Below are 16789 nucleotides of genomic sequence, written 5' to 3'. Positions count from 1 at the left end.
TTGGGGATTTCACTTACCCTTTCTGGGTCTCCAGGCTGCATCGATAGGATGAGGGTAAAATTAGACCTCTTAAATAAGGTTTCTACAAACGCTTCAAAAAATAATTGTAGGTTCAGATTTCTATAATGTTCCTAAATATCTCAGCAATAATAAACTTTTCCTTGTTTTAAACTTTGTGGTACAAAACTTCACAAAAATGTAAACACAGTTTTATAATACTACTCATTTCAAAAATATAAAATCTCTATAAAACTTATCCTATAACATTTCGGTAGATACTAGTAAACATTTCTTAGTAACTGTACTATAACCCAAATTAGTAAATTTAGCATTATCTTTTTAAAACATCAATTGCATATTCTTTGTATTGGTGTGAAAAGGCTCAGAAAATACAGATGTGTTGAGCACTATATGTCACTTTTATTAAAATTCAACAAGTAACTTCCCAGGTATGGAAAACTTCAGCTGAAGCCAATTTTGGGGGGTGTAAAAATCAACTCTTGTAAACATCAAATTAAAATGTGGCTATATTTTCTGCCTTAAAAGTTAAAAAACATAAGAGTTGTTATTTAACTCAAATGGTTTGTGAAGCTGAAATACTTCCATGTAGGGTCTGCCCCTTCCTGACATTAGTTTAGTGCACGGACTGAGAGCCACATGTCACCTATTCTCTCCAGTGAGGAAGGGAGCTGTGTGTGAATCATTCCTGCCACTAAGCCCCTCGGACAGCCAGCCGCTAGGCAGCAAGGATGCCAGCCTCAGCTCACAGGTGGGAGAAGTGCTGCCATCTCTCTCAGAACACTTCCAAATTCAGCCTGAGAAAGACAGGCCCTACCAGCCAAGACCCAGTCCGGCCACTGCTGGGCTCTAAGTAAAGACTGACGATTGTCTCTACCTCTTAGTTCTTCTGAGACCAAACCAACCAACCTCCCACCCAACCAACCAACCACCCAACGACCCAACCAACCAACCAACCACAATTTAATCATCATCCTTGCACTGAAGACACTGCTGAATAAAAACCAAGTTGTATATGGGCTCACGTGGTGACTACCCTCCAAGACACATATTCCTAGGCCTGGAATAAGCTCTGCCCCTGCCCATTCCCTTCCCTCAGCTCGACTCTCCAAACTCCCCTGCTCACACCCCCCCCGCCACACACACACCCTATTTGACCAGGTATTTAACTTTCTGGGGACAACAGATCTGTCTTGTCCCCTGGCTTGAGATACAAGCCCCAGAGAAGCAGGACCCCTCACTGCCTGGCTTAATGGACAGGGAGCCCTGCTGGGGTCTGGCTGGAACTCTGTCCCCAGCTGCCTCCTGTCAGCTCAGCAGCCACCACTCCTCCAGGTCCAGGGAGCACATGCAACCTGCCCCACAATGACAGGGGACCAGCCCCGCACAGGGAAGGCGCCCACACTGGGGCTATTGGTCTCTCACTGGGGCTCTTGGTCCCAGGTGGCGACTTGATGGAGCCTCTCCACTCTCCTGGTTTCTCCCAGGATCCAGGGGATGGCCAAGTCCCACCCTTCGGGAAAGTGACTTCTTGGCTGCCCCCAAAGAGCAAGGCCCAGGGGAACCCCAATCCTCCAAGCATTTTAAATACCTAACAAGCCCAAGTTCACCCTTTGAATGAGCCCTTCCCGCCCACAACAGCCACTACCCCATGGGACACTCCAAGTCCCAGCACCTGGGACAGCCATGGGCAAACTATGGCCCATGGGCTGGATTTGGCCCTTTGGAAATAATAAAACTAAAAAAAAAAAAAAAGACCGCACCCTTTGATTTAATGATGTTTACTTTGAATTTACATTAGTTCACACAAACACTCCATCCATGCTTTTCTTACAGCCTGCCAAGAACCCATTGTGGCCCTCAAGTCAAAAAGTTTGCCCACGCCTGTTCTAGAGACAACTGCCTTTCCAGCTCACTTGAGTGGAGAAGGTCAAGAGACCAGGATGTCTCTCTGTTGCTTCCCGTTCTTCCGACGCTCTGGGCAGAAGAAACCCCAGGGCGAGAGATGTTTCTGTTGCTGGGGAAACAGGCACAAGTGCCACCACTGATACCCCTCGCCCTCTGGCACAAGGCATACAGAGGTAACCAAGGGCAGGCCCTTTCAGCTCACCCTTGGGTGCCCACTGGGGGTCACACGTGGGGAGCCCACACCTCTTACCCCTCATCCCAGGTGTGTGTGGTGTGTGTGTGTGTGTATGTGTGTGTGTGTGTGTGTGTCCGGGATGGTGAGGGGAAGAAAGCGGGGGATGAGAGATGCTCAACCTGGGCTAAGGAGCAGGTTGGTAAGTGTCAGAAGTCTGGAGGGTGTTGGAGGGTGTGTCATGTTCACTGCCCAGGTCATGGCTCACAGGAAGGGAAGCTGAGTGCTGGGGTCGGAGCTCTGCTACCCACTTGTTAAATCGCAGGGGTGCTCAAGGAGTCATCAACTTCACTCCCTGCCTGGAGGTCTTTGCAGATGCCCCTTTCTGCCTGATCTGGGGAGCAGAAAGGGTGGTGGGCATCTTCCCCACTGGTAATGCCCGGGCCCCTCATGCCTCCTGGCCCGGTAGCGGGCTCTGTCTTTGCAGAGCTCCAACAAGGGCAGCGTCGAGGAGCTGGCTGACAGGTTCACTTTTGGCCTCAACGGGTACAAAGGACAAGTGCGTCAGGACAGGGAAACTGAGGTGAGCGCTGGCCCACACCCAGGACCCTGAGGTGACTGGGGTGGGACCAGAAGTCAGACTCAAATCTGCGGCCTCAAGTTCTCACAGGCCCACTCCCAAAGTGATCTGCACCTTCAATCCTCCCGACCAGCTCCCTGGTAGGGGAGAAAAGCAGTCTTTCTTCCTGTGCTTCTTGGGATCAGAGAGAAAGCATCTGTTGCTGTCTTTGCCTCATGCTCCTTTCAACTGATGATCTCCCTGCCCCAAGTATCCTGTGGACCAGCCCCAGCCCGACTGCCCTTGCAGACCTTTTCCAAGCCATACACATCATCCCACTTGATAGTGCTGTGTATTGAAAAAAGAAAAAAAAAGGGGGGGGGAGGGGAAGCGGGGGTGGGGTTAGGGGTGTAGGAAGGGATTAAGGTCTTGAATACTTTTCTCTGCAACCTATCACCTCACAGAGGACGACAAACCATTGCAGTGCGACCAGCTCAGGAGCTGTGGCCTTACCCTACTCCATATCATCCCAACAAGGACAGAGTTTTCCTCAGTCATTCAGGCTTTCACTGTGGCTACACCTTGACACAAATCAATTGTTGCTAGCTCAGCAGGGCTGCCAGGAACATCCTCCCTGTGTCCTCACAGACTAGGTCTGCCATGACACAGGACCGCAGATTGGGTGGAAGGTTCCTGATGCCTCCTGGCTCAGTACCCACTCTGTCTTTGCAGAGCTCCAAGGAGGACATCATTGAGGTGCTGGCCCATGGACCCGACTACACCACCTACGGGGTCAGGGTGCAGGTGCACCAGGCTGACGACACAGACCAGTGCCTGTCTGAGGTGAGAGGTGGCCTCGAGGGTCTCTACACCCACAACCTCAACACAACCTGGCAGTGCCCAGAACCCACACTCCAATCTGGGGACTCCCCGGGCACCCTCCCAGGACTCTCCCTAGTGTCCCACAGCCCCAAGACAAAGAAATGCGGACACCCACGCCCCCCTCCAGCTACATGGGACGGTAGAGAGACGCTCCTCACATATTTGTAGCAATATCAGAGAGAGAAATGTCGTGTGACTTCACAGTCGACCATGAGCACGTGGGCATTTCGCTGTTTGTGTTGCTTAAACTACACCTGCCACGTATCCTCTGGAGCACTCAGCTCCACTGTCCTTGCAGACCTGGTCCAGTCGGGGAGGTCGTTTGCCCAGCGATGTGGCCTTTCAGTGCTGATGGACATGGGCCTAATGCAGTTCAGCTGCCATGTCAGCAGTGCTGCCCGGAACACTGATGTGTGTCGGAATGGACTGTGTTAGGTTGCTTGCTTGTGCTGCCATAACACAGGACCACACTGGGTGGTGTTAACAGCAGACATTCATTTTCTCACAATTCCGGAGGCTAGAAGTGAGAGGTGGTGCTGTCAGCGGGGCTGGTATCTCCTGAGGGGGTCGCTCCTCAGCTTGTAGATGGCTGTCTTCTCTCTGTGTGTCACATGGACTCCCCTCTGCACTGCCACGTGTCCTCCCCTCCTCTTCTAAGGACACTGGTCAGATTCGATGAAGACCCACACCACTGAGTTCACGTCACCTGAATGACTTGCTGGAAGACTAAAACTCAAATGCAGACACATAATCAAGTTTGAGGGGTTGCAAAGTCATGGGATTAGGGGTACACAATTCAGACCACAGCACATGTAATGTCCCCAGCTGGAGATGGACGCCCACTGCTGGGGGAAGGACGAGCACGTGTAAAATTTGAACGGCTGCAGGCAGATTCCAAGCCCAAAGGGCTGTTGCAGGGACGTTGCCAACAGCAGTTTCTGATGATGGCTGCTGCCTTGCTCCCAGCCTGGCCTGGTAAATCTCACTCATTGAAATTTTCACCTGGGCGGCATCAAGGTGTCCAACTCACAGTGTTCCGTCCCTGGCAATTGCCTCATGGGGACAGTGAGGCACCTGTCACTTTACACCCATCACATGGATTAGCTCCTCCCCGAGTCCTCTGGTCAGATTCCTGCCCCGTGATCGCCTTTCTCCCATCTGCAGTCTCCAGGCATTTGCCACCTTGCGGAATCTGCCATCCCCATAATGAGGGTCTTACAATGCCCTTTAATGTAAAAGGATAAAACATAACTTTCTCTTTTGAAGTCAAAGGCTTTCACAGGCCATTTCTACCGTGTACACTGTTCCCACGCTGGGGAGGGACAAGGTCCCCACACCCTCTCCACCCATGTCCGTACCAGGGAAGTCTCTGGCACCTGAGAGGGAATGTCATGCGGGACAGTACCCAGTTCTGACCTGCATGCCCTTGAGCAGGCATCTGATATTTCCTAAGCCTCCCTGTTCTCATCTCTGTAACGAGGACCTTTCTTTGGGACTCGCAGGGCCCGGGCTCTTCATATAGACCATTACTACAAGGAGGGTTGTTGATCCTCAGCTAAAGGGAAGGGGGCCGTGAGGGGGGAAAGGTGCTGAGAAGGTGGCAATTGCATGAACATGTACGGAACTTCAGTGGCACTTTGAAGACCTAGAACCTCGTCCAGATGGGGCACTCCTGTCCCTCCTCTTGCACACGTCCCAGTGGGGCTGGGACCTCCCGACTGAGCTCCGAACCTCCATCCTCGTGGGATTCACGGTCATGACGCTGACATGGATATCCTTCCTTCCCCCACCCAGTGTGCAGCTGAGCGAACTGGTAACCTGCATGAGTCCTGCAGGATGCAGGCCCTCCAGGAAGGCACCTCGGAGAAGGTGGCCATGGCCATGGTGCCAGCTTTCCTGGGGGGAATAGTCCCCCACGTCTCCACGCTGGCCTGCTCCAGAGCCCAACGGTTCCTGGACGAGCTTCTATCTAGGTGAGCACACACTCGTGCCTCTGCCCACTGCTAGCTGTGAGGCATGAAAACGTCACCACATCTTCCCGAGTCTCAGGAAGCTCCTCTGAAAAGTGGGCTGCTGGGGGGGGAACCTCATAGCACTGCTGTGGGGACAAGCCAGGGCAGGTCTCACCTGCTCCCTGGCTCTGCAGACAGTGTAGCTGGATGTGCGGCGCTTGTTGGTGGCAATTCTTTCACTCTGTCCCACGGAAAGAACTCTGACACACCCATCAGCGGCCTGTGGCATCAGAGGTTGGAAAAGCACATGCAAAGCAACCTGTTAAGCAGTGTGAGATTTCACCTAGCCGGTCCTGGTCCTTGGTGTAGCCGCACTGGGGATTTCTGGGGAGAGCAGGGGCCCAGGCCCACTCAGATGTATGGCATGCTTCTGGTTGGAGTTTCTTTACTCGACAATGTGCACGCACTTTTGGAGACACTTGGCCTCACTCAAGGAATGAAGCAGACACAATCCCTGGGCCTCAGTTCTGGGCATTGGGTCCAGCAGTCACGCTCTCCATCATTCGCAGGTCGTGTCCACCATCCATCAGGGCTGATGCCATCAGAGTGATTTTTCCATCTGGAGGCACACATGCTTACAATGACCGCGCTGACACACCGCAGGACCAAGTCATAAAGTGAGTGGTCTCCGGGTCCAGAAGGAGGGCCCCCAGAGTCAGCATCGTGGGGACTGTGGTGGGTGGGGAGTGGACAGTGCCTGGCAGAACCCTAATCTTATACATCATCTGATTCCCAAGAAAGGCCTGGGCTCTGGAGTCTTCTATTCCAGGAGGACAGGAGTCAAAGACGACAGTGGGTGGGGTCCCGGGCCTTGTAGACCCAGAGGGGACGCTGTGCTGAGTGGTCCCTCACAGTCCCCTCCCACCCCCCACAGACCCACCCGCTCTGCCTGCCCCTCTCCATATCCATCTCCCCTGACCACGGTGGCCAGGCTCAGAACAGGACTGTGGTGAGCAGGGTGCTCACAAGCCTGTCTCAGTCCTCAGTCCAGATGCCCAGGGCCTGGAGGGTGGGGATGGGCAGTGCACTGGACCTTTAGGTGAGCTGCCAGTGGGAAGAAGCATTCATCAATAGAACTTTCCCATTTAAAAACATACTTATGAGAAAAAAGATAATCAAATCCAGAGCCCCTTTGTTCTATTTCTGGACTTTCCTGTGCCCAGTATTGTAAGTGCAACCTCAACTACTTTTGCTAGACAGATTTTGTGCAGGTGAAACTACTGTAAAAACACTGTGATCTCGGTTCTCTTCCATTACCTATTGGCTGTTGATCTTGAACAAACAATCTCTAGAGCCTCAATATTTTCTTCCAGAAAATGGGGAAATACCAGTTAATTCACTGTGAAGTTTTAAAACTAAACAAAATATGTGAAAAATACCAGAGCCCATTATTAGGGTTGGAAATCATTTCATTATAAAACAGTTTTCATGATAGTAATGATCTGTCCTAAGAGAAATAAAAAAAAAAATTAAAAGTGCCATGTCTCAGAATACAACTTCTTTATCTCAAGGAAGATCACAAAAATTAGAAAATGTGCTGTAATATTAACTCAGATGTTGGTATTTTTATCCCATTCCATTTTAGTATCAAGGGTCACAATACCCAAGTGTGTGGCCTTTAGCATTCAGTGTTAGACAGAGTGCTGGCCAGGCTGTGAGAGTGCAGTGTTAGCACCATTTAAACCCAGATCCACCAGGAACCTGAGAGACACAGAAGGCGACAGCACAGGTGCAGCAGAGCCCACAGCGAACCCAGCGTCAGGGTCTTGGAAACACACTCTGACAGGTTTTCTCATCACTAATGGGGGTCATGATTCCCTGGCCTTGTTGACAGTTTATGTAGCTAAACTGCAATTCTCTGAACTGTAAGCACTACTAGAATGTAGGTATTGTTACAGCATAGCAGGTATTGTTATAGACCTTCCACCACAGTGCAGGCAGTCAGCCTGTCAACATGAAATGCACTGGGTCACCCCCAGGGTTTACCATGTTTCCCGGCTTCCTGCTGATCTTAGGACAAAGATGACTCACAAGCCCTTACATAGCCAGTATCTTCAAACAATTCTGTGTTTTGCAGAAAATGCTCTGGGTTCTTAAGGCCAATGTCTGAGTCACCTGAGCACTCCTGGAAGTTTTCACTCTACACACAGTATTTACCTTGCCAACTGAACAAGGGGCGTCAACAAGTGAATGAATTCCTTCTCCCATCAGAGTATTCCATTTAGGCTCCTTAGAGACCCAGTGAAGTAGGAAAAAGATTGCAGGTATGTGAGAGAAGTGTAGAAGAATCCAGACTAAGATTCTGTGACAAGTCTTCATCCTTCATCTGAGAAACTTTCCAAAGGATTCAGACATAAAGATCTGTTCAAAAGGTGAGACTCAACCTTCTGGTGGTGGTCTGAATTCAGTAAATACTCCCAATCCCGAGAAGAAGAAACAGATATTGATTTTTTAAATCATGCCTCCTTGTAATTAGGGGGGTGGGAGTGATCAAGGAGGGGTCAATGGGGGGAGAAGGAGACATATGTAATACTTTAAACCAGTGTTAAACTCAACCTTCCTAATGCCGCGACCCTTTAATATAGCTCCTCATGTTATGTTGACCCCCACTTTCACTGTTACAAATTAAATATAATTAAAGCATAGTGATTAATCCCCAAAACAATATGTAATTATATATGTGTTTTCCCATGGTATTAGGCGACCCCTGTGAAAGGGTCATTCGACCCCTAAAGGGCTCACGACCCACAGGTTGAGAACCGCTGCTTTAAACAATAAAAAAAATTCAATTAAAGCAATTCAAGTTCCATTTTCATATTAAGTTGATCTAAGAATATGAAAAAAAAATCACAATGCTGGCCCAGCAGGTGTGGCTCAGTGGTTGAACATCAATCCATGAACCAAGAGGTCATGGTTCAATTCCTGACCAGGGTACATGCCCAGGTTTCTGGTTTTATTCCCAGGAGGGAGTGTGCAGGAGGCAGCCAACTGATGATTCTCTCTCATCAAGGATATTTCTATCTCTCTCCCTCTCCCTTCCTGTCCCTGAAATCAATTAAAACATTTTAAAAATTAAGTAATCACAATGCTGGAAAATGAAAGGAATATCAAAACACCTAAATGACTTTAGTGATCTTCTAAATCCTCTGTTGTCATTTCCAGTCTCCAAAGCACTTTCTCCACAAGATTTGAGGCTCTTTGTTGTCATTTCCACAGTCTCCACAGCACCTTCTACGGAAAGAGATGTGGACTCTTCCTTTAATGAATAATATAAAAATGCTTAGACAAAACCACCATTATTCATTTTGTTTTGAACAACAAAAAAAGAGGTATACATTTGGAATCAAAAAGTTCAATAAAATTCCAAAAAGAAACTTATTGTAGGCTTTTTCAGACTTACCCTGTGATATGATAAATGCCTAAAATTAAAACAAAATGCTTATCTAAGAATTGCATCTAAATAATAGCCTATTAACAAATAATATCTAAATAAGAATTGTGGTGAGCTAGAAGGGGACAATAAAAAAGGGGGGACATCTATAATACTTTCAAAAGGAAAGATTTTAAAAATAAATAAATAAATAATAATGACATATAGCTATATACTATCTTCTCACCAGCTCAACACATGCACCATGGGAACTAAAAAAGGTAAAATAAAATTAAACAAATTAATGATAAATATTATAAGATAAAATATGTGTGTAAATAAATTTTAAGAAAAGAGTAGACAAAAATTTAAAAATCTACTAGCTAGAAGCCTTGCCACAAGAGTGACCTCAAACCGTGGCTCGACCTGTATTGACCTTATGTCCTTTATAAAACTAAAGATTACCAGAAGAGCTATTCATAACCTACAGGTTTCTTAATGATCTTATCATTCTTAGACAGTCAGAAAAATATCTTTAGAAAAACTAAACTTTCCCTTTCATCTTGCAAAACATAAACTAGGAAATGCCATTCAACTTTCACTAGCATGCCTAACAATCACTTACTTGAAATTATTTCATGGTATTTTATGGGTTTTTTAATTGTGGTTAAATATACATAATGTAAAATTTACCATTTTAACCATTTCGTGGTGTACAAATTCAGTACCATTAAATACATTCATTCATAAAGTTGTGTAACCTCAATGCTATCCATTTCCAGAACTTTTCCATTATCCCAAACAGAAACTGCCAATTCAACAACTCCCCCTTTCTCCCTCCCTCAGCTTCTATTATATTTTCTGTCCTTATGAATTTACCTATTCGAAGCAAAGTACCCTTCATGGGGTACTTTGAAATGTTTATTTCCCTACCATTATCTTCACTACATGTTAAAACATATATCTAGCTACTGAGATCATTATATATTGTTTTTATTATTTCTGTTAAATTTTAGGATAAAAGCTTTGTTTTTTTAAAAAAATTACTCAATAATCAATCAAATACTAAAATTCAAATCAACTCACCTGTTGAACAGGACTATCAACGGTAAAGGCCTTGTAAAGAGCCAATGCCTGGCTTTTACTTCCTTTGCTCCAGATCACCATATTTCCAGCCACATAGAGTTCCTCGTCATAATCCATTTCTCCAATTTCACTTCTGCCTCTCCTTAACTGCCAGCTTTCCTTAAAAATTTACATATGTAAGACATGTTTAAGCGGTTTTTATTTCTTTTGCAACATTATGGAGCAAGATTAATTAATTAAAATTGAACAGCAATTCAGATACAAGTCTCCTGCTCTGTCTGTGGAGTAAGGCTCAGTCCAAGCCCAACTTTTAGGTTTGGTGCCACCGATTAACAGAGGAGGGGGTGTGGGTGTATGTATCATAGTGTATCTTACAGGATTTCAAACATGGGAATTTACCTCAAGAATTCTCTATATTAAGTATTTTATTATTACGTTACCATTTTATGCTGCCAAAAACATAAATAAACAAAAACTAGACCTTACCTATATATCCAAAAATTAAGCCAACATTCTTGGGAGACTAAAGACATACGAAGCATATGGGGGGTGAAGCAGAGGGGGCAGTGAAGTGCACATGGGACACTGGGGGAGCTTACCCACCATGCAGACTTCCCTGCTTCACAACTGCATATACATTCACCTTCCTGCCCTTGTGCCAACCATCAAAATGAACAGGGCAGAGAAAGGTTTGGATTCCTAACTACAGAATTCCGCTCCTGGAAATTTTGGTATCCCAAAAGGGATACAGAAATGGAATTAAGATGAGAAAGACTGACTGTTTAACATGCACTTACTTCTCATCCCCCTATTTAAAAACTAGTACTGTATCTACTTATGTGGCATTTCTTTTCTCCTCTAGAAACATGTAAGTTTTTGGCAGCAGGGACGATTGCTAACTCGACTATCTAACCATCAAATAACATGAAATCTGGTCCCACATACTAAGTGAAGAAAAAGAGATTTAAATGGACCATAATCATAGTGACTCTCATTATAAATCCCTGAGTTATATGTCTAAACAGCCTTGACACTATAATACAATTAAGGTCATTATTTTTAGCTTTCATAAAATTTACCAAATCTTAACCAATACCCTAGAAGTAGCATCATACTCATTTCTCAGTAGCATCTCGGTAGCCTTAAATTACAAGTAGATCGAATCTCTCTACATTTCAAAAGCAAACTGAGAATCTTGATAAAACCTTCTGTTTTTCATGGATTGTAACCTCCTGCAGGGATCCCACCAAGCCAGCAGCACCATCAGACGACCACAACTCAGAGGCTGGCTGCAGCTGCCGAAGCTGAAGGTTCAAAGCATTAGGGTGGTGTCTGCAGTGGTCTCGACCAAAAGGAACAAATTCCTGCAAATCCCCAGCTGCAATCATTGTTGCCCTTTCTTCAGAGAAGTTCAGCATGGCTTTCAGATATCAATATTATTTCTGTATGAATTCAAACACATTCTGGCCAGCTGCTGGAATCAAAACGAGAAGAAAATTATCAGAAGTTTACAGAAGAGCCATTAATCCTTAGATGAGTGTCATACAATCCTATCACATTGTAGGTGTACAAGTAATCATAACATCAAAGAGCATTCCAGATCTGATTCTTTCAGGTAATTAGTTACCATTTCATAGTTACCTTACACTATCAGTACATAATTAACATTACAGCTACATGTTAGTTGCTGACAAAATCAACTGTAGGAAATCACTGGGCTGAGAGATAAGCACTTATGTCTGACAATATTGATCCTACATTTCCTACTACTACTCACTAATTTCTCCACATTTCACATTTAAGGATTTAGACAAGTTTTACTTTATAGTAAATGGCTCTCAACATTTAAGGGCATTTCTGTTCAAATGCTGGAACAACATTTAAAAAGCACACCTGACAGATCACTGGCATATTGAAATGAAAGAAACAGAAACAACATATCATTTCTAATTCATCAAAAGGTGAACCACTTGGTGCTTTAAGAAACTAGTAAATGTCATCATTAACTGTGAGCCTCAATCCACCTAAACATGTAATTGCAAGCACTGCCAATTTCTGGTGCAAACCCAAAGTCCAATGCATGAACAAAGTTACTGGCAACGGAACAGTCATGCTTGTTTGCAAACTGAACAGTTCTGGCTTTGAAGGAACACAATCTACTACAGTTCAGCTCATTACTAAAAAGAAGTGGGCGAGCTGTGGGTGGAAACAGCCCTCACCCATTACTTCCAGAACATTTCTACGAACAGTCACTGACAGCCAGTCAAATTCGGCCACTGTAGAAGGTGGATGACAGTTCTGCCTCAGACAACTCTTATATGGAAAACGGTATTGTGGCATAGTGGTTAAGCTGCAATCCTCAAATACAGGAATCAAAACACACATTCATGTCAGCACTAGACAACCTTTAAAAACAGTGTTTGAAAGGGCTTTCACATCACAAACAGTTTAATATGACTTTGTTTCTCCTCTGAGATCTTTTTGGCACCAGCAGCTTTCTTGGCTGAAATATCTGAGCCTGTGGTTCCCATGCAGCTCCTCTAGGGTTGCAGTTATGTTTTCTGTGAATTAAGTGTTATTCCTGAGAGAACGGTTATGTCACATTCATGACACTTTTTCCTCCTTCTGATAAGTCAGTTTTGAGAACAGTTTAACTTGGGCCATGACTGAGATAGTGCCTGTGGGAGCCTAATCAGAGTACGCCGGATGTTCAAGGCCAATCTGAGCAGGAGAATCCTAATTAGGATGTTCAAGGCCAATCTAAGCAAGGACACAGAGATTGTACTATACACACTGGGCAGGAGTACCTTACTATCACCCAAATACTGATGTCACTATTCGGCAGGAAGCCTTTGTGTCTAAGTTAGTATAAACGTGTTACTAACCAGCTGGTGGGTGGCTGCTTGGTATGGCTCCTCTTTGCTACTGCATTAGCAAGGGCTGCTTGGCGCAGCCACTGTGTGAAGCTACTTTGAAGAACTGTTTTGTCTGATGGCTCCTTGTTAGCAATGGCTACATGGCCTGCAAAAGAGACTCTCCTGCCCTAACCGGTTTGGCTCAGTGGACAGAGAACAGCCTGCGGACTGAAGGGTCCCAGTCCAGGGCATGTACCTTGGTTGCTGCACATCCCCAGTAGGGAGTGTGCAGGAGGCAGCTGATCGATGTTTTTCTCTCATGATGTTTCTAACTATCCCTCTCCCTTCCTCTACGTAAAAAAAAATGAAAATATATTTTTAAAAAGACTCTCCTATATGCCTCTGTCTTCTCATGTCCTCTTTGTCTACTGCCCGGCGTTCACGTGGGTACAGCCCCTGGCAGAGGACTGTGCACCCCACAGTGCCTTATAAAACTTACACCAAACACCACAAAATCCAGCCGGCCTTCCTATGTTCTAGTCAACGGGTTAACCAACATATAACTCTGAGAGGAAGCCACAGAATCAGTAATTAAAGGATCGCCTGCACAGAACAATGGCCACTTTGCGCTGATTAGTATATTTAGATCTTTGCAGCCCCAACTGTGTGTGCGCTTCCCGGGGCCCTATAACAGCACCGCATGGAACTGATGCGCTCCCAGGGAGACCACGGCCTCGCTTCCTGGGAACAGGGACCTGCCAAGAGCACGCGAGGCGGCTCGTGTGTGTGTGTGTGTGTGTGTGGGGGGGGGGGGGGGGACCCGAAGGCACAGGAGGCACCAGAGCCGGGTCTGGGCGGAAGGGCCGCGTCCGGGGCCTCAGGGTCGGCGAGACCCGCGGGCTGAGCGGGGGCCTCAGCAAGCCAGCCACAGGGCGGCCCTCTCGGAGCTGCAGTGGCAGAGACACCGTGCTCAGCTGGGAAGGAGGCCGGGGGCGGCGCGGGGAGGGGCGGCGCGGAGCCCAGGCCACGCCGCCCGGGGCGGTCGGGTGCGGGGTCAGGGACACGCGGCGACCAGCAGCACCGCTGGCCGGGCCTAACCTGAGTCACTCGGGACGCGCGAGGCGCGGGAGCCCGGCTGCGCCCCCGGGGCCACAGCAGAGTTGGTCACGGGGACTCCGCCGCCGCTGAGCGTTTCCTCCCCCTCCGTCCCCCGCTCCCGAGAACCGGCGAGCAGCAGCCGAGGACCGCGGGCGTCAGCTCCCGCTCTAAAACCGAACTACAGACTCCGCTGAATTTCCCGTCCTGCTTCGCGCGGGGCCGGGGGCGGGGCCTTGAAGCACCGGGTCTCATGGGAGGCGCCGCAGCCCTCGGTCCGGCTCTGCTCGCCTCCGGGGAGGATGCTGGGTCCGCCCGCCGGTACCGCCTGGTCCCCGGCGCCGCGTGGAGCCCGGAAGCAGGACCCGGTCAGCTGGAGTCTGAGCTGTGACCGGACCGTCCCGGCCTCTCCATCTGCGCCGGGTCCTGTCACTACGAGCCTGAGCTGCCTCCACCCGGAGCTGCCGCACTTCCAGGCGGGTTCTGCTCGCTCCCCCGGGGGACTGGGGCTATGAGGGGCGCGCTGATTTCCCCTCTGCCGGTGCTCCTTCACCCTGTAGGGCCAGACCCTGTGAAAAGTGCAGGAAAGACACGGAGGTCCTCACAGAAACATGGCGTGCCATTTCTGAGCTTCACAGACACACCGCCAGGTGACCCCTAGACCTGGATGAAGCACCCCAGCTTTACGGGCCCTCCCTCTCCGTGGACTTAGCTGTACAATCTCACACTGATGGAAACTAGAAAACTTTCCTGAGCTCTGCCCTCCCATGGCATAGGTTGTCTAGGTTAAAAATGTCAATGGAGCCCTAGCCGGCTTGGCTCAGTGGATACAGCGTCAGCCTGCAGACTGAGGGGTCCCAGGTTCCATCCAGGCCAAGGGCATATGCCTGGGTTGCAGGCTCCATCCCCAGTGGGGGGTGTGCAGGAGGCAGGTGATCAGTGATTCTCTCTCATCATTGATGTTTCTATCTCTCTCTCCTCCCTTCCTCTCTGAAATCAATAAAGAAATATATATTTTTAAAAAATATCAATGGAGCTCTGACCCCGTTGTTCAATTGGTTGAGTGTCCTCTTGTAACCAAAAAAGGTTGGGAGTTTGATTTCCAATCAGGGCACATACCTAGATTGCAGTTTGATCCCGGGTGAGGGGCATGCAGGAGGCAATTGATTGAAGTTTCTCTCTCACATAGATGTCTCTCTCTCTCTCTCTCTCTCTCTCTAAATAAATAAATAAATAAATAAATAAATATATCCTCAGGTGAAAACTATATATATATATATAGTTTCCTCTCTCTCTCTCTCTCTCTCTCTCTCTCTCTCTCTCTATATATATATATATATATATATATTCATTCAATAGACAACTTATGGCCTAAGAAATCAAGTTCAAATTCTTTATCCAGAAATATAAAATTGGCTGAAACCTATGTCTGCACTAAGATCATCTCCTGAGTGTCCCCAAACACACCTTGCACTTTGTGGTCTTGGGATCTGGGTACATCCTCATTTCTTTATTTGGAATGCCAGCCCTCAGGGTTTAGCTCAAATGCCTCTTCTCAGAAGACTTCAATACAAGAAGGAGTTTGCTGAGAGGACTGAATACTTGCCCCCCCCCACCCCCGCCCCAAAATTCCCATGTGGAAACCATATGCTGTATGTGATGGTGTTTGGAGGTGGTGCTTAGGTAATGAGAGTGGAGCATTCCTGACTGGCATTAGTGCCCCTTCCAGAAAGTGAGGACCCAGTGAAGGGAAGGTTGGCAATGAGCGAGAAAGCAGGCCCTCAGCAGACACTGAAACTACCAGCACCATGATCTTGGGGATTTTCATTGAGAAAACACGATGCTATGTCCCTGACAATGATCAGAGAGACCAGGGCAAAGCCAGCGGGGCAGGCAGCACGTTCCGGGACCAGACCAGGGACGGTGGGTCCCTCGACCTGCCTCCTAAGTGCCTAAGTGCGCAGATGCTGAGCAGCAGGTGAAATAAGTGGGGAAATGCTGTGTGCCATGCCCTAGCCATCTGTTATCGTGTGCTCCTGGGATGAAGATGTGTCTATCGTGAGTGTGTGAGCAAACCTTATTCCTTTACTAAAACTAGGGTCTTTTGTGAGTTAAGAGTCGATTTAATTCACACTCATCTGTTCAACAAATGTTCACTGAGGAAGGCCGTGTGGCTCAGGGCTCAGGTGTCAGCCACCTGGACTTCTGGCTCAGCAGTGGACAACAATGTGACCTGAGTCTTCCAAGCCTCAGTTTCCCCTTGTAGAACACAGGGCTGAGCAGAGCTCCTGCCTCTTTTCCTTTTGTGCAGATCAGAGATGGGGGGGGGAGCCCCAAGGGATGTGTGAGGAGCAGGGAGAGGGTGCGTGTGGGGCCCACAGGGGAGCAGGGCAGAGGCCGTTGCAAGGACTTGGGCCTTGATCCTGGAGGCACCTGGAGGGTTCTGAGTGGGAAAATGGACTGGGAAGGGTTCGTGCTAACGGTCACCCTGGCTACAACGTAGAAGACGGAGGTGGTCAGGCAGGAAGACCCCCTTCAGGGGTCAGAGACCGTGGTGGGAGGATTAGCTCTGTGGTAGTGGATGTGGGTGTGGGAGAGGGTGTGGGAGTTGGAACTGACCAGGCGGAGAATGGCTGGGAGGGAGGCGGGGTCAGCGCATGTTCTCAGCTGGGCCTTTAGTGGACAGCACTACATGCAGGAGACACAGGCTCAGAAGGGAGGATGGGACCATCCTGAAACCTGAAATGCTCACTGGGATGTGCTGTGGTCTGAGCCCTCTGAGGACGCACAGCCCTTAACATACGCAGTGGACACTGTGAATGGGTGGGTGTG

The sequence above is a fragment of the Myotis nattereri genome, assembly GCF_964212035.1.
Source record: "Myotis nattereri genome assembly, chromosome: 10".
Taxonomy (NCBI): Eukaryota; Metazoa; Chordata; class Mammalia; order Chiroptera; family Vespertilionidae; genus Myotis; species Myotis nattereri.
This window is presented reverse-complemented; position numbering follows the sequence as displayed.